The following is a 25,102-nucleotide window of genomic DNA, read 5'->3' on the forward strand; positions in this document are numbered from 1 at the left end:
GCGTTCAAATATCTCCCAAAATGTCCGAACTGCTGGCCGTTCTTATTTTGTCACTTTTCAGTTGCCCTTTATTTAAGGGAACGCCGATCCAGGAAAGCAGATAAAAATGTTCTGGACGAGACACACTCCTTCCTCCATGTGACACTTTTAGCTTCCTCCAGAATTTTTCACATTGGTGTACAATGCGTATAAGCGGATAAGTTCCTTGGTCCGCAGTAATATTCTTCAAATTTCGAAACTCCAGCGTCACCTGTCAAGAGGATGCGGCGCTCAAAGGAAACTTCTCTGTTATAGTCAGTAAATTTATACCATGACCACAATGATCTCTGATCCTTTATTAGTTCTGTATAATGATGCTGCGTTCTTCAGAAGCGTGCTTAACCGGGCAGAATAGGGCATTGAAAACACACTGCTCTAAGATTTTCCTCTTTGAGGGAAAAGACTACCGCTGAGTGGCATTATTTTCTTGTTTCGCGTGTAGAAAATCCACGGGATGGACGACACCGATTAGCGGACCGGCTTTCTGAGCCTACTCCCTAATTTTCAACGTTCCTTCGCAGTCTGAGTACTCTAATATCCTTTTTGGTTTGTGTATTGACCGTGCGACGACGTGGGACTGCCCGCTCACTGGGAGAAGCACGTCAAGTGGTCCTTTGGGCGCTCGACGCCGTTTTCGCCCCGACCCGAAACATCTCTGCAGGCTGCACTCATGTAGGCAGTGGTATTCACTGCTCATTATGAAAAATCCAGGCGCTTACAAGCAACGACACAGAGGGGACACAGCGCTTACTCGCAACTACAAGAATTTTTATTCGGAAGCTTCTATATATGCAACAAAGACCAAAACAAACCCAGAGTAATCACACGCCACATGCCGACCGATGTGCAGGAAAAGATTAACACGCGGTTTTCAATCGCCCTTTCAAAAAACTTATCTCCCTACTAGACAAGCCAACTAAAGGGTCACTAACACATGTATGCCCCGTTTCCGCGACATGATAAGCTTCAACTATCTCTCGCGTTACACAATCCCGGTGACGAAAACGAACACACGTTTTGGAAACGTTTTGAACACGTTTTGAACAGACGTTTTCATGTGTTAGTGACCCTTGGGTGGGCGTGTCTAGTAGAGAGATAGCATTTTTGAAAGAGCGATTGAAAACAGCGAGTTAATCTTTTCCTGCACATCGGTCGGCATGTGGCGTGTGATTACTCTGGGTTTGTTTTGGTTTTCGTTGTATATATAGAAGCTTCTGAATAAAAATTCTTGTAGTTGCGAGTAAAGCGCTGTGTCCCGTCTGTGTCGTTTTTTGTTAGCGCATGGATTTTTCATAATTAATGTATACCAACTAGCTCAGCTTTCTGCCCTGTTGCATTCACTGCTCCGGTGGCCACTGTAGCTCCGGCCAGAAACCAAGACCCTGCAAACAAGAGACTGCGGGAAGAACAAGCCAACTGCAAGCCCTAGGGCGATAATACAGAGGAGATGGATCAGGCACCCTTCAAGGTTGCATCCTACAAAAAAAAAGAGTTGCTGATGTTCATGTAGTCTTGAGGAGTAAGAAGCTTATATAAAGTGAACCCCAGCGTCGTAGCGCCGGCGGCTGTAACGTCGGGTAAACTAAAAGTTCTCAGCCATTGAATTAACAAGGATGGAAGTCTCATGGCTTCGAGACTACACGCCGCGAACCACCTGCTCGCCGTCACTAAACCGGCTGGAGTAGCTGCGGAGGCCTGCGTGCCTTACTCATACATGGCTAATTATGAAAATATCGTGATGTCCCAGTCACACACTTATACAGAGCTTTCACCATTCTCAACGACCAGATGATGTCAGCACAATGCTAATAGGCTATCGTAACGGTATCCCGGCCTCCTTGGTTGATATCCCACTTCGCAGCGACAACGAATACGTGTGCGCCGTAACATAATTGGCAGGTATGTGTACATTCTCACTGGAGTACATCTTAAGCCAGAAAACTTGATAGCAAGGACACCCTGTCCGCATATTGTGTGTAGACTTCAATGCTCACAACGAAATTTCTGGCAGCTAACATATATGTGCCCGAGGTGCCAAGCTTGCAGAGCTTATCTCAATAGATTCAATAGATTCAATTGAGTCACGAAATGATGGAAGTATAACCTACCTCCGAGGTCTGACTACTGCCAGGAGCATCGACGTGACCTTTGCAACAAGTTGCCCACAACTTTGCCTGGTGTACCGATTTGGAAACATGTGGTAGTGATGACTACCCAGTCCTCATAGCTGTCCGTGCGCAGACGGCGCTAAAGAAATTCCTTATAAAATCTTTAGAGTGAAGTGTATACAAGGACGCTGCATGCGGAGGAACTACTGCCGCAAACCGGAATTAAGAATTAGTATCGTCAGTGGCTTAATGCCTTAGAGAGAGTACATGAATTACGGCTAAAAATGATAGGCAACCTTCAAATGAGGATGCATTTCAAAGGCTTTGCGCTATGAGGAGCCAAGCTGAAAGGGGAGCTATGCGCACAAAAAACACTGAAGACATCTCCGTGCTTGCCAACGGGCACAACGCTACATTCGGCGCTATCTGGATAAACTCGTCCGGGAAAGATGGCGTGACTTTTGCTCCACGCTGGATGCACGCCAACCAGTAACAAAAATTAGGCAGAGCGCTGGAGGTATGCGTACGCCACTCCAAAAGCTTTGCCCCTTTGATGGACTCTCTCTGCATGAACAAAAATTCCTAAATGAAATCTCAGAAAAATTCTTATGTAAGCGGGGTCAGGGCCTTTGACACTCTCCGCAGATGGTCAGTCAAAAATCCCACAGGCGGCAGTGCCAGCGTTGGAACTGCCTTTCACAATCGAAGAGCTATCCACAGCTATTGCGTAATCAAACAAACGCACGTCTCTTGGTCACGATAAAGTGACCTGTGACGCCATCGCAAATCGCAAAGCTACCCGACAACTCCCGTCTTCGACTCCTTGAATATTACAATTGTTCCTGAATGAATGGTGAGGTCCCTACAGAATAGAAGCTGACGAAAATTGTGCCTCTTTTGAAGCCTTATAAGCAGTCAGCAAGCTACGCATTCTTCGCAGCTCAGGCTATAAGAGACGCCGTAGTGAAGGGCTCCGGAAATTTCCACCCCAGGTGGTCGAAATTTACGGAGCCCTTCACTACGGCGTCCCTCATAGCCTGAGTTGCTTTGGGCTGTTAAACCCAAATAACCAACCAATCTTCGGGCCCATCGCCCTACTCAGCTGATTAGGTAAGCTTATGGAGCGAATGATCTGCAAACGCATCACTTGGTAGCTCGAAAGCCGAAATCAGATCCCCAAGAAATGAACAGGTTCCGTTGAAATAGGTCTGCGACTGATAATGTCATCCCCCTTGTCTCATCACTTGAAGTGCACCTACATGCTGGATACATCCCGATAGCCGCTTCCCGTGACATCATGGCCGCTTTTGACGGTTGTTCTCCATGCGATTTTCGCAGCCGTCGCTAGTGTTGGCCTCGGAGGAAAGCTGTACAAATGAATTAGACGCTATTTAAAAGAACTACAAATTTTTATGAGCACTCCAAATGTTCCAACACTCTTTCACGCAGTAGGGACGGGCTACCTCAGGGAGCTGTGTTGAGTCCTCTCTGGACGGACACATATACACATAACAAGAAACCTTCCGCGAGCAGTACGCATAACGATTTATGCAGATGAAATCTGCGTAAGATTGCATTACGTTCGCGCTATGCTACCCAGCAATGTCCTAAGAGAGAGCTACTGCACATCTCGATGTACCTGGCCCGCCGAAGTCTTCGTCTCTCGCCAGAAAAAAGTTGTGATACACAGTGACCTCTCGTGGTCGCCACAGATCACAGGAAAGCTGTACAAATGGATTGGACGGTATTTAAAAGGATGACAAATTTTATGAGCACTCCAAATGATCCAATACTCTTTCAAGCAGTGGGGAGGGACGTACTTCAGGGAGCGGTGTTGAGCCCTCTCCGGTTTAATATTACCCTTATGCACGCAACAAGAAAGCTTCCGCGAAGAGTACGCATAACGGTTTATGCAGATGAAATCTGCATCAGGAACGCATCACGTTTACTCTATACTACCCAGCAATGTCCTCAGAGAGAGCTACTGCGCATCTCGATGTACCTGGCCCGTTGAGGTCTTCGTCTCACGCCAGAAAAGAGTGTTGTGACAGACAGTGATCTCTCGTGGACACCACTGATAAAAAAATTGGAGGCTTATCAAGGTTAAGCCCAGTGGATGCGAAGCATGTTAAGCAGCTGCCTCAGTGTGGATGGGGCTAAGTAACGGAGACGTGGTTTTAGGTTAATCGTCGTACTTTATTCTTTGCAGCCCGACAAACACACTCTTATGGTCCGTAAATGCATGACTCTTGGTTTGCACGTTTAACGTCCTTAGCGTATGGAGGCATCTTGACCGCATACACGCCCGGCGCAAAGACGCTGGCGCGGTTGCGGGCGCAGAGACTGACGCGACGGCGGGCGCGCGCCGCTTCATCCCTGGCGTGACGTCACATATCACGTGATGCAGCGATGGTGGCGCCGCCGCCGCGTCGCGCGCGACGGCGCGAACCGAAGCGTGGAGGCCTCCGCCGGGCGACGTCCGACGGCACGATATGAGGCCCCATGTGCAGCCGGTGTGACGTCATCACGTGACGTCACATCATGTGATCTGACTTCAAGGTCAATGGTGGCCACCGCCGGGCGTCGCGCGAAGGCCCGAAACCTACGTTAATATGCTTCGCATAAAACTTCGCGAGAGGATCCCTGCTGCATCGAAAGATTTTAAATTCACTGCAGGAACATGGTGGGCCAGCAACTGCCATTCAGTTGTTCTGCTTGAAAAAGCCTGCGTTGAAGAAACTGTCTACCGGTGCTTCAAAGATTATCTCCAACAAACGAGAAGACTCTAGAGGCCGCGCGGAACAACTGCCTGCGGATATGCCTTGGCCCCCCGAAGGGTTCCTCTGCATCAGGAACAGTATGTGATTTCCGCCCAGGAAACTATGCGTACCCACATCCGCCGCGTCATCTAAGGGAAGAAGCACTTCCTACACCCTGGTCACCTAAGGTACTGCAACTCTGGCTTTGGTCACGCGGTGCAGCTCCTGTCCTTCCCCATTATTAATCTGCCACAGAATCTACTGGCTATGTCCTTTCCCCTTGAACACTTCTGCCTCTAAAGATGAAGCCGTTTAGTGTGTTTCGTGCTTTATGGCGCATAAGCAGCTCAAGCACCAAACATAGTGTTGCAGAGATCTCGCTATTCTGCTAGCGGAATACTAGTCCTTAAATTCTTAGAACTTGTTGCAGATTTTTTGCGAATTTACGAATGTAACTCTCGATGAATCTCCTACTGCAAAGCTCCTAACAGTAAGTTGCGGTGGAATGAAACTTGTGCGTCGTAATATGCTGCAAAATGTATTTTCCTTAGTTTTTCTACTTTTCTGTTTGAAAATAAACCATGGTTTACTGCTCACAAAACATGGGGACGTAGTATCGGCATGACGATGGAAGTGCCGCTAACGAATATTGTGCTGCTTGTGCCGGTTATCGCCGTTGTCCCTTCAAAAAAAACACGTCACCGAGGTTAACCCTAACGGATTGTGCACGGCGCCTACAGTCAACAGTGAAGCATCCCGAAGCAGTGACGCTGATCCTGACCGGTCCAGTCTTCTGATGAACGAACATTGGTACAAAAACAAAGTAAACCGCCCACAAAACGGTGGACATAGGGACCAAAAACTCCGGTTTTCTGCGCGACGACAGCGCCATGCGCTTCTCCTACCGGCAGAATTCTGAAGCGTTGATCGGGCACGAAGCAGCTGCTGTGCTTTTTCTCGCGTTCGCGGGCTGCCGGTGCGTTAACAGCCGCCGCGGTGGCTCAGTGGCTATGGTGCTCGGCTGCTGTTCCGAAAGACGCGGGTTCGATCCCGGCCGCGGTGGTTGAATTTCTTTGGAGGAGAAATTCGAGGCCCGTGTACTGTGCGATGTCAGTGCACGTTAAAGAACCCCAGGCGGTCGAAATTTCCGGAGCCCTCCACTACGGCGTCTCTCATAGCCTTAGTCGCTTTGGGACGTTAAACCCCATAAACCAACCAACCAACCAACCAACCAACCAACCGGTGCGTTAATTCCGCATGCCGCTTGCGCCCGTTGCACTGCTTTCCTCGTGGGCGCTACCCGATGCGCTGCAGGGTGAAGGCAACCGCGTGGTCTGCTACGGTGTCCGCCATCTTGTAGTCCACTCCGTACGCAGCCAACAGGCAGCGCGCCGCCATGGATATAGAGTTTCATTGCAAAAAAAAAAAGAAGGCTGCTACGTTAAGAATGAAAAGAAAGGACTGAAATAAGCGTCAACGTTGAAAATGAACAGTGATTGACGCGCTGTTTAATCTCTCTTTGTCAATATCAATTTACGACTGCACTCATTAGCAGAAGAAAACCATGCCCTCATCAGCCGGTTCGAGACGTTTTGGCTGCCAGCTTAATGATGAATTTGATCAGAAAACGGCGCACAGTCATGAGACGCAAGGTGAGGTGGCATGACACACCTTGCTTCCAAGTGTGTTCTCCATCACTGCCTAGCCCCGTTAAAGGCTGTATGCACCCGCGCCGAGTGGAACGCTGTGGTGGTGACGTCACTTAGTCGCTCTGCGATTGGAAGAATGCGGTGCCTAAGTGGCGCTCTATAAATGTTAAAAGGTCATTTCAGCGTGGATGGGAACTGGAGCGAAGGCTACACTTCTCCATTTCATGGAAGATTACTCGAGTAGCGGTTATCTCAGCTTCGCGTTATACAAGGTGTTTCACGTAACTTGGACCAAGCATGTAAAAAAATCGGTAAACCGCAGTCCGCTGAAACCAACAAAACATTGTTTGCCATCATGATGCGCTCTTCCGAAAATTTTTTTATTGCGCTTAATAGGTAATTAACTGAGATGAATTATGCAAATTTTCAAACATTCATTTCAGCGCCAAGACCATTACGTTAGGTTGTTGAGCAGGTTTATAAACAACCGATCCAGTTTATTGTAGCATCGTATCTCCTACGTGGTCCTTTTTTCTGGCATCTAAACAAAGCCCGCGAAATATGAAACAATACCACGTGACTGCGCTCGTGTGCTACCATATTGCAGCGCTCTCAACGCCGCTTCGAGCAAACGGAGCGTGCCCGCTGACCGTGGCGAAGCGAACGGCCGCCGCGCCACTGAGCGGCGGCCGTTCGCTTCGCCACGGTCAGCGGGCACGCTCCGTTTGCTCGAAGCGGCGTTGAGAGCGCTGCAATATGGTAGCACACGAGCGCAGTCACGTGGTATTGTTTCATATTTCGCGGGCTTTCTATAGATGCCGGAAAAAGGAGGAGATGCGATTCTACAATAAACTGGATTGGTTGTTTATAAATCTGCTCTACAACCTAACGTAAAGGTCTTGGCACTAAAATGAATGTTTGAAAATATGCATAATTAATCTCAGTTAATTACGTAATTAAGCGCAATAAAAATTTTCTGAGCAGCGCCACATGATGGCGAACAATGTATCGTTGGTTTCAGCGGGCTGCAGTTTACCGCTTTTTTTTAATCTTTGGTTCAAGTTACGTAAAACACCCTGTATGCCCTGTCCAAGCCCATTCTTTCCCTCTTGATTTCGTCTAGGATGTCTTAAACCCGCGTTTGTTCCCCCACAAAGGGAGTGCCTTTACGAACATCTTCCACGTATTTCGCTAGTGGTTCGTGCACTGAGGCACACAACAACGAGGCATTTATACCCAAAAAACGCAGCGCGCGCGTCTTCCCCAACCCGCAGCAGCGAAAAAATGTGGGCGCTGCAATGGCCGCCGCCGATTGGAAAGGCGGCGTTTACCCCTCCAAAGAATAACTCCACCCTTCGAGAGGGGGCGTGGGCATCGAGACATCCTAGAGCAGATTCTCGACGGTGGCCTAAAGGCGGTGAACCGCTATGCTTGTCTTGAGGGCTTCCCTCAGATAACGCATTCGCGAAAATGGGCATGCGTTGTCTATAAAACTCCGCGGGTGGCAGGAATTATTTATTGCAGTGAAAGTATCGCTGCAGTCTCAGGTGCTGCAGTAGTGATTAGAAAAAAAATTGGCTGTATCTTAGCTAAGGTTAAGCCTGGATAAGCGAAAAGCTCTCGCTGCTTTTCAGCCAACTCCCAAGCTACAACTTCTGGATCGGTGTTTCTGCGCCGTCCGACTGTTGCTTCTTCTCCTTCCTCGGAGAGTGTCTGCGCCTGTTCTATGGGCAGGCGCACCTTATATACCCCTCATTTCAAATGCGCACTGCGCACGGCTGCGGTGAAAAGTCAAATGGTGGCACGGATGGCCGCCTCTTCTATGGCCGCCGCTCACGCGTTCTCGCAACGCCTTGCGAAAGAAACTTCTCCTCTTGGGACGGCGGCGGCGAAGGGTAAAACGGTGGCGAGGAGGAGAAGCGGCAACACTCAGACGACGGAGTCAGCGCGCGGCGGCGACGACGTCTGCGGCAGCAGCGGCCACCTGCGCTCCGCATGACGTCGCTCGGTTTCGCGTATGCGCAGCTGTGGCTAAAATTGATAACGGCGCACGCCAGACCCGGTGTTGACGGGCCTAGTGAAGCTTCTCGCTTCAAAATGGTAATGAACCATCACCTGCTGCAACAGGACAGCGCACCAGTGGGCTGTCTGTATATGGAACTCGTGGACGTCTACACCAGTAGATTTGAAGTTTCCTAAGGATCCAGGGCAGACCGCGTGACCACTTTCGAATGCGACACTATGACACCGTAGATCATCCTGTGGCGAAGAGTACTTACGCTGCGCTGTTTATTCTCGTGTTCTTCGCCTTATTATGGAGTTACCGCACCCAGTTTCCCTGTTCCAGTACGCAGACGACAAGTGCATATTCTCGCGAAGCTTTGTAGTGGTCGTTCATTCTTGAAAGCTAACGACACACAGCTTTATCTCTTTTTTTATGACGCAAGACGTGACCAGATTTACCTCGATTGATCGCGTCAAGGCTGTGGTGGTGGTGGTTGTGGGAAATATTTATTTCAGGCTATTTACAGGGGACAGTGGGGACTGGCCTCAAGGGTCACGTGACCTTGCAGCAAAGACATCAACCCGCCCACCGTGGGATATGGCAGTTAAATGACTAGTCGCTCAGGAAGAGCAACTTCTGGGAGCACCTTCCATCACACGGCAGTGGAGCATCGATTAACACAGCTCCTTACGAATTCTAGGAGGGGAGCAAATTCTACGTTGTTCCAGAATGTTGTGGTAACTTTGCACGCTTTATCTCAAAAGTTCGCTATCAGCTTTAAAAAGAGCCCGGCCGAGAGCAGCGGGCATTCTCTGTTCGACGACCGGCGAGCACGCTTGTTGCTACGCCACCGCCACGTCATTGAGACCCCGATCGTCGTGCAGCAGCTGCGAATGCGCCAACATTCAATGGCTCTCTAGGTAAAGACCCCGAAGAATGGTTGGACCAATTTGAGCGCGTGGCATCGTTCAGCAGTTGGGATGATGCGACTAAAATAGGGCACATCTTTTTCTTACTGGGGGGACACGAGTCTTCCCTAACGACATGGGGGCTATTCAAGAGAGAACTTTTGAATACATTCGGCAGTGTCGTGAGGAAACAAAGAACCGAACGACTCATCGAGTCAAGGATCGAGCTTCCGAACGAGCCCGTACGCAGTTACGTCGAAAAAAATAAAGCGCCTTTTTCGCTGCTCTGGTTCCGATATGACTGCGGAAACGAAAGTTCACTTTTTAATGCCCGGCGTCAAAAGAACTCTTTGCCAGCCTCGCCTGCCAGCCGCCAAAAACCATCGAGGAATTCATGCAAGAAGCCTGCACCATCGAGAAGACCCTCAACATCACTGCCTATGTCTCCGTACTTCGTCCGGACTCGATGACCACAACCAACGGCAGCTTGCGGGAAGTTATCCACGAAGTCGTCCACGATGAGCCACGAAGACTGCTGCCAACCTCCCCACAGCCGCGAAGAATCCTCTCAAGGATGTGGTACGAGTGCAACAAGCACTTGGCCCCCCGACGGCCACACAACGCCGGGCCATGACCTACGCCGCTGCAGTACTCACTTATCAGCCCCAACGATACCCCCTACGTCCTTTACGACATGAACCACTTCTTCCAGAACGCCGCCTCCCTGCCACCGCCGCCCAGCTTACAGGAGGCGGTCAATGCCCAGGAAATGCGCCCCAGGATTTGTCTCCATTCTATCCGGAACTCCACTTCAAGAAAGTTCGACCGTCGAAATGCTGGGCTTGACAATACATGAGTGCGGAACAGAGACTGATTGGCTTTCTCGAGCTAAAAAACAAGATATTCAGTCGTTAGGTCTGATTAGACGCATTGCTCCTAAAACAGGCGGCGCCCGCTCTCATGTGGCACGGCAGTTGGTGCGGGCGGTGGTGCAACCGCGCCTCGTTTACCAAGCCCAATTCCAGCATTTGACGAGGGCTCAACGGGATCACCTTGTAGCCGTTAATCGAGAGGCAATGAGGATCATCACTTGCCTTCCCCGCATCACCCCGATCGTGGCGCTCCAGGAACATGCGTAGCTGAATACACTAGATGAGCTGGTGCAGCAAAGACGTGATGCTCGTCGGCTTAACCTTACGCACGCAACGTGTGCACTAAGGGCGTATGCTTCCTCGTGCTCCATTCTACAGCCGCCTCCGCCAGTTCTCCCTCCCTGGCATTTTGCACAGCTAAGCAAGAACAAACCAACTGATCTACGTCGGCCATCATCTACCCTCGCGGCGGCGTCGTTTCACGAACAAATTACACAAGACGCATATCTGCCGCATGGCTCCATCGTTTTATACGTTGACGCAGGTATCCAGGCTTGCGAAACAACTACGACAATTTGCTGCCCTTGCAAGCCTGCCCTGAACAAAACGTCCAGGTTTCGCTTCCCAGAACCTCCTTCTGTGCGGAGATGCTTGAGGGGAACAGGCACTTTGCTCTGTGGCCGCCGTTCCCCTACTACCTACGGCCCGCACTGTCATCCTCACCGACGCCCTTCACGTCATACGCCTACTAAGACGCGTCAGTCGCACCCCAGGCATTTTCCAGGACATCCATCGTCTCGCGGCACGCATCCCGCAGCCAATCAGAATTGAGTGGGTCTCACGACACCTCCTGAGTTCGCAAAGCCGTGCCGATTCTGCGACCCGCCTTGTGACCCCAACTTCGTCTTCGCCTCTAGTCCTCACTCTGGATGACACCACCCTCCTTTTAACAAAAAAGGAACACCTCCGGCGGCACACACGTGCTCTAATCCCTCCGTGTGCGGTAACCCTCCCCCGTGATCTTACCCGTGCAGGGGAGGTTGCGCTTCGCAGGATCCGGGTCGGAATTGCCCTAACTCCTGCCATGACACGAAAGTGGCCTCAATTCGAAGGTTTATATCCCCGGCCTGGGTGTCCACTCTGCAAGAACCGAAATCTTGAGGACGACATTCACCACTTGCTGTGGGTTTGCCCGGCTTTGAAGCCGACAAGAATTCGGCACCTGACGGCAGCGGGTCTTTCGCCCGACATTAGTGCTTCATACACCACTTGAACACAAGACCTGATCATCGTTCACTGCTCGATTTCATTAGATCAGCGAACCTTTTCTTATTTATTTAGGCATCCTCATCTATCATTACATACCGTTTTATGCTCTGAGGCAATCAACACCGCATTAAAAAATGCGACGCCTGGAGGGCTACCGACAACCAGCCATTGTTCTTCCATTGCGGTAAGGCCAGCCATATTCTTCGTCACTGCCCGTATCATTGCATCGGTCTTCGTGGATTTCCCTCTGACGCACCACGACCACGCTTAAGCCAACGTCCGCAAGAGATCGACGAGTACGTGCGTCGAGAGGAGTATGCGCCGAACCGCCTTTCGCGCTCCCCATCACCTTTTTGCGTCGCCACACCACAGCTACCCAGCCGCGGTACGAAGATCTCCCAGCTCCCGTAGGGGAAACTGAAGGCAGCAACCTCCGGAGGGGAGATTGCTCACGAGAGAAACGCCGAAGATCCTCCAACGACCATGCCGCATCAAGACACGACATGCCGATGCCGCCTACGATGAACACCTCGGCCACGACGCGAACTGCCTTCAGAAGGGCGCCGCCACCCCGAAAAGCCTCAACGACACGCACTACCCAAAATTCACATATCCGACGAAGCCGTGACCTGAAGCCGAGGAAGACATGCAACAACATTCCCTTGTGAGCAGTTTTATTTTGCCGATACACCGCACATGTAGCGCCAGGCACTAAGCGCATACAGTAGGCCTATCAGTTACTGCTCGCGCGGTGCTTGTTGGGCCCTTTCGAGCACGTACGAGAAAAAACTTTGCATGGTAGTCTGCGCTTGCTCGGTGCTAATCAGTGAGTCATTGCGCCGTCAGTTCAAATGTTTATCACAGGGGCGGTGGTGCAACGCCTTCTCTTCTGTACTCCGCAGTGTGCAAAAGCTCCAAGAAGAAGAAAAAAAGGACGAAGAAAGAAGAAACCTGCGCACAGTGTCTTTCACCTTGACATTTCTGTTCGCAGAGAATGCGAGTCTTCGTGGGCTCATAGCGGGGCGTCGATTCGTTTTGACGTCAGCGAAAATCTATCTCTGCACGTTTCAGCGCGAATGAGAGATGCCAAGGGTTCCGTACGAAGTCAACGATTGATGGCAGCCCACCGCCAGCAGCTTCACAGGATATCCAAAGACGTTGAGGACAGCTATCTTTGAACAACGGAGTGGAGGGCGCAGCCACCACCTGCCCAATCGGCCCTTTGATAGCGCTCTGGAAGGATGGAGGCCGTCGTTGCCAGCGACGTAGATTTCACGCACAAGCACCTATTGCTGGTAGACATATTTTCTGACTTCCCCACAGCAAATGTCTAACAGTATGATGATCACAAAATGAACAAGGGAAGGGAAAACCTCAAGTTGCTTGAGCCAACGTTTCGACAAGAGGACTTGTCTTCGTCTGTGCAAAGCGTTCATCATTGGCAGGGATTAAATAGGGCCTTCGCTCCGAGGAGGAAGGCCCCGGGTGGGAGAAGGAAAGTGGTGTGAGAGGGGATGCGTGTCAGGAAGGGGAGGGAGGTGAATCTTGATTGGTTAAGATGCTGCATGATGGCTGTATGATGGCTGTTTATAGCAATGCCTTCCTCTTTTTTCATTCTTAATTATTTCTGCCTGAAATAATAACTTTTTCTCGACATCCCTGTAGTTCGAGTAATAATTGTAAGCAATAATTTTTCAGCAACGCTCCTATGCTATGGAAACGTTAACGTGTTTCTGAGCAAAGACACTGCGCAGGATTTCCTGTCGTCATTCTTTCTTTGCCGTTAGAGCTTTCACATTATAGGCACTATTTTTGAATTAATCCATGCAGCACCTGGCGACGCAGGCCAGAAACGACGAATGGGGGTGGAATAACAGACGCCCCATACCAGCCTAATATTGTAAAAGACATTACAATATTAACACCTCTGGTATCTTTACTTTTTCGACGGGTTATAAACCAAGACAACGACATGACAGAATTATATTGCCCCTAAACTCAAGAATTCTTTTACGTGCTCTTACTTGCCACGAACTATAATTGATTGGAATAATCTCACTAACGACGCAGTCACGCAGAAATCATTAAAGTCTTTTGAAGAGCACCTGAAATAATGTACTGATATTGCTCTGCCTTTGTGTATGTGAAATTATGTACATGTACCCACCCTGCTAAGGTCTTGAACAAAGACCGCAGTATGTACCGTAACTGCCTTTATTGACAGGAGAAGACTGGTTGTGAAGGCCGGTTAGAGAGGGCAAGGGCAGGTCCGGTCCCAGAACAGTTGATGCTCTCGTCCATGGAGGAAAAAAAACTAAGGAGGGAGCGTCCGGCGACAGCCTTGAAGCCTAGTCTAAACAAGTAAAGATATAGCAAAAAAAAAGAGAGTGTGTCCCCCCGTGATCACACCACGTGATAGCGTGCGGTAAAGTCTAGCCCCGCTGAGCGCGCGCATGCACCGATTAGCGCGGCAGACTAACTGTAGATCAACTTCCTTGCTGTAGACGCCCGCGCCGCGGGTCGCGCATACGCGCGCACTAAAACATACCAGAATCAAAACATAAAGGACTGCCTCGGAGAGCGAAAAACTGAGGGAGAAAACGACTTCAAAACAACTCGGCTTGCGAACGCTGGCCGCGTGACGTCACGCTCCCTCCTTAGTTTTTTTCTTCCATGCTCTCGTCTCGCGCCGCGCGTCGGCTCTGCTGCTTCAGCTGTCGACCGTCTTCCTCTCGCCTCGCGCCGCGCGTAGGTTCTGCTGCTCCGACTGCTAATCATCTTCCTCTTTACATTTCGCCCCGGGGGTAAAAGAGCCATCCTGGCGATTTAGGGGGTCGACAGAACGCAGGGGTTGTAGTGCGGCTTCAAACGCGAAACGTGGACGATCTGGCGCCCACGTCGTCGAAGATCGGGTGGTGGCGTCACGGGCTCAACTATGCAATTGACGGGAGAAGTGCGCTCAAGGACACGGTAGGGTCCGTGGTAGTTTCGCAGCAATTTGGTAGAGAGCCCTGGTGCAGCAAAAGGCACTCGGAGCCAAACAAGGGATTGCGGCTGAAAAGTGTCTCTGCCATGGGAGCGGTCGAAGCGGTATTTTTGGCGCCCTTGGTCGTCGGACGTGAATGACCGGGCGAGCTGGCGGCACTCTTCAGCGTGTCTGGAGGCTTCAGAAACGGTTGTGGATTCCGACGAATCAGGATGGTGTGGAAGAATAGTGTCGAGCGGCGAGGATGGTTCACGGCCGTACAGAAGGAAGAATGGTGAGAAACCAGTAGTGCTCTGCGTAGCGGTGTTGTAGGCATATGTGACGAAGGGGAGGACGACGTCCCAGTTAGAATGGTCTGCCGCCACGTACATTGACAACATGTCACCTAATGTTCGATTGAAACGTTCTGTCAAGCCGTTCGTCAAGCAACGCGCCTATGCCGCAGAATGGCGAGCCCGGCGGCGTTCTACAAGTTGAGTGAGCGAGAGTAGTTTCATGGACTCTCTGAATGCCGAAGAATCGTCTATGAGTAGTGCAGAGCGATATAATGACGACTATGTAATTACCAGTGTTCACACCAAGAGTCACTCTACTTTACGGACCACCAAAGCGTGTTCATTGGAATAACCAAACAGTAGACACCATGTTGTGTCCAGAGTAAATCCTTTACTGTTCACTTTTAACTGATGTGATCATTCTCATTGCCTGATTGTATTAGGCTTTTGCTGCGGTGCAATAAGTACTTTCATCGTCATTTTATTTCCTAACTTGCTTTGTACATATTCTATCTACAATTTGTATAATTTCACTGTGTGAATTGTTTTGTCGAGCTTGTTCTGTGTAATTAATACTTCTTTTGCCTTGTTCCCCCATATTATTTTTATACGTACTTATTTCTATGAACCTTGCAGCACTTAGAATTGCATATTGGCATTGTGTAAATTATTTTGTAAGATTTTCTGTGCACAACTAACATTTTTTGTTCTATTCTGCAATCTGTAAATGTATCTGTTGTTATACTAGAATTTTGTCCTCACCAAATGCCATGTAAAGGGGGCTCGAACGTAATCAAGTGAACTTGCTTCACTTTTTGTTCGAGCCCCCTCCATTGTTATGACCGGAAATAAACTAAATTTGAATTTGAATTTAGTTGCACAAAAGGCGAAGCCATGCCAAACCACCAGCAGAGCTAAGCGCAGACAGGGAGCTATTGCTTTCGCAATCACTCAGGCTTAACCAGAGCTAAGCCACAGCTAATTTTTTTTGCGAAGCACATTTAAAGCAGTACAGACTGTAGGCACTCGCTTAGGACAGCGAAGTAATTTATAATCCTATTTTCCTGTCATGCTACTTCGGGTTCGGTTTCGGCAGCCGAACAATGGCTGTGACGTCAAAGAGCTGCTAATATCATATGAGGCATAAAAAACATCCGATATGATTGCTGCTTCATCGTTTTATTTTACTGCAGTGCTGAAGTCACCCTTTTTCAAAAGCTGGAATGATAATAAATGCAGAAGCAGGAATTAGTGATACTGCAGCTATTTTTTGCGCTTCACGTGACCTTTTACCACACTTTGACGTCACAGTCATCGTTCAGCTGTTGAAGCTGAAACCGCAAAAGCACGAGAAAAACTGAATTTTAAATTGTTTAGCCCTTTCATCTCTGGCGGCTTCAAATAACACCACGACACAAATATTCCGCTCGCGCCTCAGTAAAGCACGAAAATAGTATTCATCTTAAATGAATAGTTCCCCTGGGAACCCTGTTGCAATCGGCATCGCTGTCCGTATATTTCCATTGAGCTGTGCGGTTTAAGGATGCAGCAGCAGCAGCACGGTAATCAGATCAGGGTTTTCCATAACCAACCTTTGAGTCTTGTGGCGAAATTGAGTCTATGAACACTTTTTCCTCGCCTGCCGGTGGTGGTGGTGAAAAACTTTAATTCGCTGAGAGAGTTTGAGGGTCAAGAAACCCTGCTACATGGTCGGTATCCTTAGTCCGGGACACCGCACGACGAGGCCCCGTCTCGCGCCCGCTTTACTAGAGCCCTTTGGGACTCCAGCGTGGAGCAGTTGAGGAGGGCAGTCTCCCATGCCTCTCGGGTGGGGGTGGGGGAAGGGGGAAGGTGAGGATTCCGAGTACATGCCCACACCATGTGAAAGATATCGCAGATCTCTCCACAGTGCGGGCAGCGCCCATCTTTGTTCGGATCGAAGTGTTTCGCTATGGCAGGACAGAGAAGAGTTCCTGCCGCCGCGGTGGCTCAATGGCTATGGTGCTCGGCTGCTGTCCCGAAAGACGCGGGTTCGATCCCGGCTGCGGCGGCTGAATTTCTTTGGAGGAGAAATTCGAGGCCCGTGTACTGTGCGATGTCAGTGCACGTTAAAGAACCCCAGGTGGTCGAAATTTCCGGAGCCCTACACTACGGCGTCTCTCATAGCCTCAGTCGCTTTGGGACTTTAAACCCCAATAAACCAAACCAGAGAAGAGTTCCTGTCTGCAGGCGCCGCAGAGTTCGCTCCTCCGCCTTACTCAGCCCCTCGGCAGGTACTGGGTAGAGACGGTGGCTGTCGCAATAATGAATTAGGATTTCGCGGAACCGCAGAAGCGGCATGAGCCAGGAGAGCTAGGATGAGGAGCCCGGTGTGTGAGCGCTCGGGCGGCCGCATCAGGGGCCTCATTGCCTCGTAGACCCTGGTGGCCAGGAGCCCAGATCACGTTTGTGCGACTTGGATCGGCGGGAGCGCGTCTTAGAATTTGGGAGGCAAGAGGGGATATTTCGCCTGCAAGATAATGTTCACAGGCCCGGCGAGAGTCTGTGATAACTGTTCTCGATTTTGGATCGGCGGCAGCGAGAGCTATTGCGACTTCCTCCGCTCGCGTTGAATTTGGGGCCCGAAAAGATAGGCCATCGACATTCATTCCCCGGTGGACTACGGCAGCCGTGAAGAAACCCGTGGGCGACGGCCCTGTGATGTCCACGTAGTAGACGCCCTCTTTATATCCATACTGCCTCTCAAGCGTGCGAACCCGCGCTTGTCGTCTGCCTTCATGTGAAGCCATGTCCATGTTACGACGGCTCGCTGCTCTCCGTGTAATTTACTTCGAGATCCCCTTCGCTCGACTCGGGCTTCCTCTATCTATCCCGATTCTCCTATCCTTCGGGGCAAGCGCTAAGGGATATGCCCTGAAACCAGTGTGCGATTATATTCACGGTTATATAATTTCATCTGGTAGATTCCTCTGCTAGAATGTGAATTCACTACTTTTCCTTTTCCGTATTTTTTGTTTTGTACAAATTCTAGCTCAAGGTCCCAGAATTATCAAAATACTCCATTAGTCGTTTGTATTCGCTATGCGCCCTGGCCAATCCTCCGCCGTGGGCATGCACGTGCCATTAAGCCTGAGGACATCATCATCATCATCCGGTGAAGAAGCTGAGGTACAGCAGATTTGTAGGCTTATATATCACTAACCGTTCCTTCTTTCCCGCTCAGATTTTTAAATGCTTTGTGAAGCACTTATCCAAGCTAACATTCGCGCCGCAGATATTATTGAATACGTAAGGGCTGCGCTGCAATATGTTTTTAACATGTGCGATTTAGACACCACCAGGCCTCAACGATTGCGAGCGGTGGAGTGAACGTAGTTGATCTTTTATTGCGAGAGCAATACCACTCTCAAGAACAGCCTTCATCGCAGCGGCGGCCTCTTGGCACGTTTGACCTTTAGAAAGACCCCTGATGTCATACCATGCTAGTGACGTCACAGCGTGACGTCATACCAGGAGCGAGAGACGGGCTACCAACTCGGCTCGTCGGGTAAGGGCAGCCGCTTGGCACGGCGCGCCGCGGTCTTGCCACTAGAGGCGCTGCATATGCAGTATAAAACACCTGCTTTCGCAACCTACCAGGCTTAACCAAAGCAAAGCTCCCGCCAATTTTTAGGAGACCATTTACTCAACTCCATGAGCATCCAGCGTTTACACGGATCAAGTAATGCTTTTAACAAATCTTTTTGCCAGCTGCTATTCAAGACTGGAATGGGCTTCCAGAGTCTATTCTCATTGAATGTGATCCAGCAAGGTTTAAAGAACGTCTAATGTCTTATCTTGCTGTATAAATTGTTTCATTTTCCTTTCGTGAGATTATTTCTATTTATGCTTTTGTTGTCTGGTTTTTTGGATTGATTTTTTCCCCACCCATGTGAGCCATGTTGAATGTACTACTCCCCCCCCCCCCCATGTAATACCCCCAGAGGCCTTTAAGGGTCAAATGAATGACGATGATGATGATGATGATATCCTCGCCGCATAAGCCATGGTTGAGAGGGAATTTCTTGTCGCCCGTACAGTACAGCGTTTGGTCAAGATTTCAGGCACGACAGATATCTTCCTGTTTATGAATTCTTTTATAGCAGAGAGCTCGTTTGAAAACAGGTTCAAGCCGCTTTCACTGTGCCTTGCGCAAGGTAAGAACTTAAATGTGCTAGGTGCTGTGCTCAGCGCTATTGATGCGCTTCATGAAGCTGGGTATAAGAGGGCGTTACGCATTTGGGGAAAGTCATCTTCTCTACCGTCGCCTTACAGGAAGGCTGTGCAAATTTTGACCATGTGTGCTGTTGACGTGGCATACTATCAGCTGGAACACCCGGGTGAGCGACATGGGCGAGGATAAATGATACAAAACGCAAGGCAAACAGGAGAGGCAAACAGGAGATCTTGCCTTTGCCACAGTGCCTTCTGTGCCAAATGCAAGATCTATCTATTCCTTACAAAGTAAAAAAGCTTCTGTAGAGTTCTCTAAACTCCACAATAAGGAATTTTTCTTTTGGCTTTTTTGTTTCGAATTGCGGCAACCAGAGTGGTCACTTTCGCATTTTATAACCACTGAGCCCTGATGTGCGATTTTGACACCATAACTGTAAATCACTTAATACTTGCACCACGAGAGAGCGAGAGAGAGGGAAAGGCAGGGATGTTAACTAGAAAGGATTCCGGTTGGCTACCCTGCACCATGAGCTTTCAGTTATTACTGGGTGGTTGTAGAGGCTTAGAGATTGTAAAAACTAAAAGCGATAAAATCTGCGACAAAAAAGAAAAATTCCAGGGTCGAAAGGGTTAGCAGTCGCAGGAGAATACCCCACGGTAATTCATGTACAATAATACTTTACGCATCATTAAAAAGAAGAAAGCACGCATGAAAAGTTAGTGTCCCATCATCATCATCATCATCAGCCTTACTACGCGCACTGCAGGGAAAGGCCTCTCTTTAAATGCTTCGCCTTACGTGCTTGGTGTCATGTGTTCTTGTAAATGTCAATGTATCTGGTGACCTTGGCATGTGCAAATGTGTAAGTAAATCTTTTTCTAAACACGTCGCATCAGTTTAATGCCTGCCTGTCGAAACTTCCTTCTCGCATGTCTCTCCAATTAACCCTGTCCTCTGCCAGTTGCGGTCACCGTATCCCTGCAAACATCTTAATCTCATCTGCCCACCTAACTCCATCACGCCCCCTGCTACGCTTGCCTTCTCTTGGAATCCACTCCGTTACCCTTAAGGACCAGCGGTTATCTTGCCCTCACATTACACGCCCTGCCCAAGCCCACTTCTTCCTCTTGATTTCAACTAGGATGTCATTAACCCGCGTTTGCTGCCTCACCCACTCCGCTCGCTTCCGATCCCTTAAAGTTACACCTAGCATTTTTCTTTCCATAGCTCGCTGCGTTGTCCTTAAATTAAGCTGAACCCTATTTGTTAGCCTCCACGTTTCTGCCCCATAGGTGAGTACCGGCAAGATACAGCTTTGGGATATTTTTCTATTAAGGGATATGGCAAACAGTCATTCATGATCTGAGAGAACCTGCTATATGCGCTCCACCCCATTCTTATTCTTCTAGTTATTGCCGTCTCGTGATCCGGATCAGCGGTCACTACCTGCCCTAAGTAGTCATATTATCTTACTACTTCCAGCACCTCGCCACCAATTGTGAAGTTCTCTTCCCTTGCTAGACTGTTGAACATTACTTTCATTTTCTGCATACCAATTTTTAGACCCCCCGCTCTGCCCTGCCTGTCTAACTCATTGATCATTCTTTGCAGTTCATGTCCTGAGTTACTAGCAATGCAATGTCATCAGCGAATCGCAGATTATTTGGGTATTCTCCATTAACTCTTTCCTTAATTGTCTATACTCGTTTAGATTTCATACCCAGCCACACTTGCTATTGCAACCTGCTAAGCAGTGAATAATAAGCCACAAAGGCTCAGAAGTGAGTTAGCCGAGAAATCTGTCATGAATTATTTTCATATTTGCAGGTTGTCGCAGCAGGGTATGTTTCAGTGTGCCCACCATAGGGACACACTTTATATAACAATTAGCTGCATCCATCATGGATCTCTTGATATTGTTTCTGGCAATCTCACATTTTTAGTTTACGCCTCCTTCAGCCTAAGCAGGCAATAACCGCAAGTACGGCAATGTTCGAATTGTCCAGAATAATAAAATCTTATGATCAGATATGGGAGCTGCGCGTCGTAACAGAAAAACTTGTTATGGCTTGCTCTACAGTGGAATTTACATCAAATGTGAAACTTCACAATTACAAACCGAGGTAAGCTCATTTACAAAGTTGTTGGCTCTATGTGCGCACAAAGACTCTCCACCGTCCCTGCAGCTGCGCGTCATGCCTTGTGCCTTAATTTCGAGCTGACGTATTCTTCCACATCGACCACAGCATGAGTATAAAGAGCTTGATTTGAGAATAAATTTTGTAGCTTTACTATGAGTAACGTACTCAGGTAGATGCAATGTGAGCAATATTTTATTATAAACAACAGCATAACGACAGCACCAAATTTAACTTCAAACAGTTAAGTTGAGCACATCAGTGCCCTCCCTTAGTACCAATCAATGTGAAAAATGTAATTCTCGTCCCACACCGGAGTAAACAAAAAAATATATAGCACTGTAGTCACATGCACTTTAAGTCTGCACTGAAGCACACCCATATTTATTTATTTATTTATTTATTTGTTTATTTATTTATTTATTTATTTATTTATTTATCCAAGGTACCTACAGCGCCTTGAGAGGCATTATTGTAGGGGGGGGGGGGGTAAATACATTAACAATAAAATTCAATACAGCACAAGAGAACAAAACACAAAGTAAAGTTACAGAAAAATGTTAAGAACGTCCAAAAAGATAAAAACATTCTGATTGCACCCGACACGCAGAACCAACACTGACAACAGCATAATCAGATTATTGCATGGTCATTGCGGCCTGGAAATTCTCGCTCTCAAACACTTCATTAGGCAGCAGGTTCCAGTCACTTATTGTGTTGGGAAAAAATGAATATTTAAATGTATTAATCCGGCAGTTATACCCTCTAATTTTCATGGTATTGTCCCTTCTACTCGAAACGTAGTGAGGTTGCCTTAAATAGAGGCTTTTATTAATTCCTGCTTTATTATTGTAAATGTCGTACAAAAACTTTATTCTAAAAACTTTTCTTCGGTGGGATAATAACTTCCAGCCAAGAGCTTCCCGAAGTTCAGATCTGGACGGCCTCTTAGAATTCCTCCAAGAAAAAAAAAGTAGCCCGTCGGTAATACTTTTGTTGTTGCATAAACAAGAAGCAAACATAAAAAAAATCATAAGCTCTAAAATTTTGACACCCGGCTTGTGTAGTTAAGCGAAACATGAAAACGCTGAGTTTCTTTGCCGTTCCAAATGGCTAGCGGAGTAATGCAGGACGCCGCGGACTGCCGCCCAGTTCTACCGTGTGCCGATTTCTTAAGTTTCATCCTTCTTAGTGTTCACGCTAAGTGCGAAGTGGCATTTATTGTTGACAACTGACACTGCCGTCCTATGGCACTCGCCTATCTGCACCATTCCAACCACTGCCTCAAAGCAGTCACACAGATTCACTTGTATCACATCATCACGTTTATTAAAGCCCGGTGTTGAACAACAAATCACCACCAGACATATCCAAAAAAACAGCAGTGAACATCCCCGCAGAGTGAACCCCTCATGCGAATGGATTACAGAGTACCTATACAAAAGCACTGTTCACGTGAACCTTTGCTGCATTACACTGAACAACAGAGTTCCTATACAAAAACACTGTTCGCGTGAACCTTTGCTGCATTACACTGAACAACAGAGTTCCTATACAAAAACACTGTTCGCGTGAATCCTTGCTTAATTGCACAGAACAACGACAGCTGGTTTGAAAGTACATATCTTAAATATCTATACAAGATATGAAATGTGCGTGTGCCAGTAAAGTGATATCGGTTTTCAAAAAGCCGCATCAATCCTTCTAGACAGCATAAGTTATTTTTAAATCATGAAACCAAACCAAAGCACATAAGATAGAATGCGTAGTGAACCTGAGGCTCCGGTGATAGCCGGCAGGTAGCGGCAAGGAAGCCGCAGAATATTGAAGTCTAGCCAGCGAGGACGAGGAAGCGCAACGTTTCCTTGTGCGCCGAGCCACGATGGCAGCAGTCAAGTGCGGCATCCTGGACCAAGGATCGACCACGGCGCCCAGTCACCCGTAAGGGTCAAGAACACTTGAAATTTATGAACAATAAAGTTTTTTCCATCCATCCATCCATCCATCCATCCATCAAGGTGGAGGGCATAGGAGCCGCTGGGCGCATCTGTGGGAGTACGCTAACTAGTATTTCATAAAAACACGTTGTACTTTAAAAACAAATGTGCACCGCATAAAAGAGATCTCAAATCTGTTTGGCGACAAAGGTGCTCTGGTCAGGAGCTACTATGGGGTAATAAATACATTTAAGCCATGCAGAATCGAAATGCATATCGTACTATACTGACAAGCTCATATTATGTCTGCCCAATATATTTTAAGGAAAGTAGCCTGCTATTCATACTTTGGCACATAACCACTTCACTATTTAAGCCTCTGCTTATTCTTTACCCCAAAAATTTTGAGAACACAGGGTCAGTGAGAAAACTTTTTAGGTCTCTCTGTTCCCGCCTCTGATTGAGCGAAGGAACAGCAGTGGCATAGCGCTTGAGTATCTAAAAGCTAAAAGACAGGAACATCGTGAGAGTGCCCTAACTGGTGCCATGGATTTTTTATACATTATGACACGGCTATTGAAGCTTAAAGCATCGAATCATTTAGACAATTCCTTTATTTTGTTTGTGTTTAAATCCTGCATTACTGTATGAAAATTTGTACAGCAGAAAATTTAAAATTAAGTAGCAGTGCACATTGCGATTACGTTTCATGATGTCACGTGCAAGATGATATCTTGACCTTCTTTACAAAAGTGGTTTCGTTGAAGAAAGAGCTGTGAGCTGCGAAATGCTTTTTTTACTCCCTTCCACAAATTACTCACCAAAAACATTCTACTCTTTCATGCTGGTTCTAATGCCTACACGCAAAGAAATTACTTCTGGTTTCCAAAAGCTGTGAAATTTCATTGCTGGAGATAAACAATGAGTTACAGCCAGCAATGTTTAATAAAGAGCTCAAGGGTACCATACCTCCCCATCACTATTAGCTTGCCCCTACAGTTATCCAGGTACTATATACAGCAAAGTGGAAAGTTGGGCAAGTTGGATAACGTTTATGATGTAAAAAAGAAGAGCAGAAGGGGAAAATTTGCAAACGGATTTTTTCTAGTACCGTCATACTTTTCAGACATCCAGATCAGCGTGTACGCGAGATAATGGAGGCATCCCATATTAGGAAATGTCGGAATCCGTGTATCAGTGAGCCCTCTGTTAACTTGGCAGACTGTGAAATCGATTTTTTAGCCTCAGCGTTGCATTGAATTCCTTTTTTGATAACGGTTTTTTAACTGATCTTCCACAGCGATGAGTGGCGCCTGATGCTTCAATTTCAATTTTTTCCTCTGACTTGGTCTTTCGAGGAGGGACTGTTTGTGGTTGTTTTTGTTTTATGTTGTTAAAGTGACACCTTATATTGCGCGCGTCAGCAATAAACCTCAGTTGCGAGTTAGCGCTTGTCCGCGTTGTTTACTTTCCGTCCCTTGTGTTCCCTGTGCGCTATTTTTTACATCATGTACTATATACACTAGGCTTAGGCCCGCACTTTTCTGCAATTTCAGTGGGCTGCATTTATCTACTGCAGGATGCAGGGATAAAACCGAAGCAACTTTCATTTACCACCCTAGGAAATGAAGGCTTCTTCGGCTCTATCTACTGCGTACTGAATTAGCGCACCTTTAAAGCTTTCTAGTCTACAAAGTCACTTCCCGATACGAATTCTAAATTCATGACCAAACGATCTGAGGTCGCGGTTTCTTTAACTGCCCTAATGGTGTCAATTTGTGATTGGTTGCTTCCATCCATACTGAGTGCAGGCCTTATAGACGCTTACAGCGCCGTATTATGGGGGCTGCCATCTTTGATCACGTGATCGCGCCGCCATTACTTGCCTCCTGACCGCTCGGCGCGCGCCGCGTCGCGGCGGCTGCTGTGTCTGATGTTTCG

The sequence above is a fragment of the Amblyomma mixtum genome, chromosome 1 (genome assembly GCF_055824585.1).
Source record: "Amblyomma mixtum isolate Tamu chromosome 1, ASM5582458v1, whole genome shotgun sequence".
Classification (NCBI taxonomy): domain Eukaryota; kingdom Metazoa; phylum Arthropoda; class Arachnida; order Ixodida; family Ixodidae; genus Amblyomma; species Amblyomma mixtum.